This window comes from Palaemon carinicauda, chromosome 22 (assembly GCF_036898095.1).
Source record: "Palaemon carinicauda isolate YSFRI2023 chromosome 22, ASM3689809v2, whole genome shotgun sequence".
NCBI lineage: Eukaryota > Metazoa > Arthropoda > Malacostraca > Decapoda > Palaemonidae > Palaemon > Palaemon carinicauda.
This window is the reverse complement of record NC_090746.1, coordinates 40338527-40342841: the sequence shown is the minus strand read 5'-3', so window position 1 is coordinate 40342841 and position 4315 is coordinate 40338527.

The window sequence follows — 4315 nt, the reverse complement described above, 5'->3', positions numbered from 1 at the left end:
TGCCAGACGCCTGAATATAGCGAATACTTGGGAGCCCCGTCATCTTGATATGGTGATAAACATCGTGTTTGGTGGAAAGAATGGGAGTTTGATGAAGTTCGGGACGGAAAACTTCTGGATACGACGTGAAAAGGTGGGCACAGGGTATGCTGATGTGGAGACCAAGGTCAGAGGGACCGGGATGGAGTGGTGTAAGGAGTACAAATCCGCGTTGATTAACCGTCGGAAAGCTATATCAACAAGAAGTTGGAAATATGAGAGGAAATCTGCACCAAGGATTGACAATGTGATGTCAGCAATGAGAAACCGTGGGTGGGTATAGCAGATCCGTTGGCAGCTACCAGGCAGACATCAGCAGAGTTAGACTACGATGTGTCCTGGAGAGTGGCCTGGGCATAAGAGAACCGTAAGTACTCGTGCCTACCCAAACTCATACAACCATACTTGTATTCTGTAAAAAGAAAAGATTAGTGACAAGGGAGGCCACCGAGGCAAGCGATGGCCTACTTGTACGTTTTTTGGCCCCTGGCAATCATTTGCACATTTCCTCGCAGTAGGCCCGAATTTGGAGTGGTATTAGCATAACTGCGGCCAATGGGTATCAGTAAGTGGCTGGAGAGGTGGCTGGTTGGGGCGTAAGTGAGGGGTGGTATATGTGGGTAGTGGGAGCTTTACCGCCATTCCGGTATGTCACTGGGTAGGCGTCTGTGTCCTACCCCATTCACGTCAGCTTCGGTCAATGTTGAATTTTTGTCCACTTCATCAGGAGTGGAGGCATTGATGGAGGTCTTGAAGGTACTGAAGTGGCTGTCTATAAGGGCGTAGACTTTGGTCATCAGGTCCTTCATGGGCAAAATATCGACATTGAGGATGGCAGCGAGTACAGGTTCGGATAAGCATCGTACCCAAAGGGCCCAAAGGGGGCTCACCTCACTAAGAGAGCCCTCTACAGCAGGTTGCAGGCGACTGATAATGGTCATTTCCCTGAGGGCGAGCCAAGCCTTTTGGTCACCCAACGGTTGTTGAGAGAGCTAAAAATGTTTGGCTATGCGGGCGGATGGTAATGGCCAGTATTGCTCCAGGAGGTAGTTTTTGAGGGTGTATTATGCTATTGGGTTGTCCCATTGCTTGCAAAGCCAGTCGAAGATTTCCAGGAATGTGTCCGCTGGGATCGCCGCAAGAACATAATCTGCTTTGGTACTTGACTGAGTCACGCCTTTGATGTGAAACTTGACTTTAGCATGCTGGAGCCAGGCGAACGCTTCTCCGCTTGCGAAAGGCGGCAGTTCCATTGAGGTGGCTTGTGCCGAATAGGCAGGTTCAGTGGATGGCATCTTCAAACAGTAAGGCTGGCAGGAGGGAGCAGAAATTCCTCTAGTCACCATTGTGCAGAGTTGTTAGTTAGGTGATAACTGAGAGGCAAGGTGAATGCAACTAAACTTTATCAAACAATCATCGAGTTATATAAAGTGATGTGCGATCAAGAACGTCAAAAATTCAAACATGAAAAAGCATGATAACGCAAGTTGTTCTTAAACAGTGCAGGGAAGAGCGAGTGATAAAGTAAAGAATCAAAACTGTTACATTGTATAAGCGTGTTTGAAGCATGTGCAGTAAAGTGGGTTCTCCAGTTGGGACATCTGATCATGCCTTGATTTCTTTATTGGCGAAGGCTGAACAGCCTGTCCCTGATGTATCATACTTATGTATGATTTATATAAAATCTCAAGCAAACTGTAATGACATTTTCAGTGATCTTTTGGGCTTGAATTGGTCATAATTGTATAATAGTGTTAATCCTATTGTTATTTTGATTGAGAATCTAGTCAACATAATCGATCAGCATATTCCTTCTTGTGTGCTAAGGTACCGAGTGAAAGACAAACCACGTTTCAATGATGATTGTAGACGTACTTATTTGGAGAAACAGAAAGCCTATTATCTTTGGATGGGCAGCAGATCTGACTTGACTTGGAATAATTATATACAACTTAGAGCTTTTGCTCAGAGAGTTTATACTTCAACTGAAAAGGAATGCAATTTAACCATGAAAGAAACCATTTCTTGTACAACTCAGGAACATGAGTCGTGGACTACCCTTAGATCTGAACTCTTTAGTGTAAAGGCAACAGACCCTCCTTTACTTAAAACAAGTGGCTCTGTCACTCTGTGTCCCAAGGAAAAAGCAACACTTTTGGCTGATGTGTTTGACAGGAAGCTGAGTAATCAAAAACCTCATCTTCCTCATTCCTATTTCTTGAGGCTAAACTAGCTAATTTAGCTTTTTGATCTCCTGAAATTAAAGCTCTCTTGATGGACCTTGATGCCTATGAAGGTGCAGAGCTAAATGGTATTTTTCCTTTGTTTTTTTATAAAGACTGCAGTTTTCTTCGCTCCGAATTTCTCTGCCAATTTTGTGCAAGTTAGCAAGAAGAGGAGGTTTTAGTACTTTTGGAGAATTGGTGATGTTACTCCAAGTCCTAGTGATAACCGCCTAGTTTCCATAACTCCCATATTATGTAAAGGTTTTTAAAGTCTTTTGGTTAAATGTCTAAATAGGTTTTCTGAAGGTAATCATCTGTTCCCTAGTTTGGAATTGTCTTTAATAAAGGCCTTGGAGCAGGTGATGCTCTTTTTAGTTCTTACAGTATCCAATGCTGTACAGAAATCCCTTGATTGTCTTCAGGAAGTTTGTATGATTGGCTTTGATTTTTGTACTGCCTGTGACTTTGTTAATCGTAAGACCCTTCTTTTCAAACTTAAACTGTTGGGACAGGCTTAAGTCCTCTCTCAGCATCATTATCAATTTTTACGTAACAGATCGCAGAGTTGTTGATGATCACCATAATAAGTATAGGAATGGGATATCTGACCACTGGGTAATGTTCTTGGCCCATTACTTTTCATACTATATACACATAATATGTGGTACGGCCTAGAAAACAAGCTCGTAAAATATACAGATGATGCTACGCTCTTTGCATCAATTCCATCTCCTGAATGTAGAACTGGGGTTTTTTAATCTCTTAATAGAGATCTAGCTATAATTAGTGCATGGTGTAAATTATGGGTCATGAAGTTTAATTCTAACAAAACTTAAATTATGATTGTAATTAGGCCAAGGACAGTTACTCCTCAACATCCAGATCTTAGCATTGATAATGTTTCTTTAACTCTGTATGACTCTTTTGAAATTTTAGGTGTGGTTGTTGACAGCCAGTTTAATTTTGAGAAGCCTGTGTTTTCTTCAGTTGCACAAAACATGGCATATTGAGAAAGTCTTTTAAGATTTTTGGGGATCAATCTAATTTATTCTGAAGAAGTGTTTTAATTCATTCCTTCTACCTTGTTTCGAGTATTGTTCTCTTAGCTGGTCTTCAGCTGCTCATTCTCATCATAATTTGTTGGACAGGAACTTACGGTCTATTAAATTATTGATCTAGATATCAATCTCTGTGCCAGAGATTGATTTCTTTTGCATTTTGCATAAGAGTTTTTATAATTCTGACCATCCTTTACATTTAGATCTTCCCAGGCAGTACTATCCTGTTCATAGTACTAGGTATGCCTTTAATTCAAATAGTCATGCCTTCTCCATCATGACGCTCAATACAACACAGTATTCCTGCTGTGACCAAGATGTTGAATGATCTTCCTACTCGGATAGTTGAATCGGCTGAACTTCAAAACTTCAAGCTTGCAGCAAATGGTTTTATGTTAAACAGGATGAAATAGGTTTTTTTTATATATGAAAGATCTGTTTTACTGTTTTTATTGTTCTTAAAATAATTTATTTTAATTGGTCATTACTTCTCATATAGTTTATTTATTTCCTTATTTTCTTTCCTCACTGGGCTACTTTTTCCTGTTGGAGCCCTTGGGCTCATAGCATCCGGTTTTTAAAACTAGGGATGTATCTTAGCTTGTAATAATAACAATATTATATAATGATGATAATAGCATCATCAACCCCATCATCCGTAACTAGTCCACTACAGGACAAAGGGCTCATAAATGTCCTTCCACTCCCGTCTGTTTTTGGTCTTTCTCTGCCAGTCTATACCCGTAAATTTTCATAGCTCGTCTCTTATTCGTCTTCTCTTCCTTTTCCTTCTTCTTCAGTAATCTCTAGGCACCTATTCTGTTATTCTTAATGCCCATCTAGCATCTTTCATTCTCATTATATGTCCCGCCCATATCCATTTCTTTTTCTTACATGTTAGAATACGGTTTACTTTAGTTTACTCTTGTATCAATGATGCTCCCTTTCTATGTCATAGTGTTATTCCCATCATAATTCTCTTCATAGCTCTTT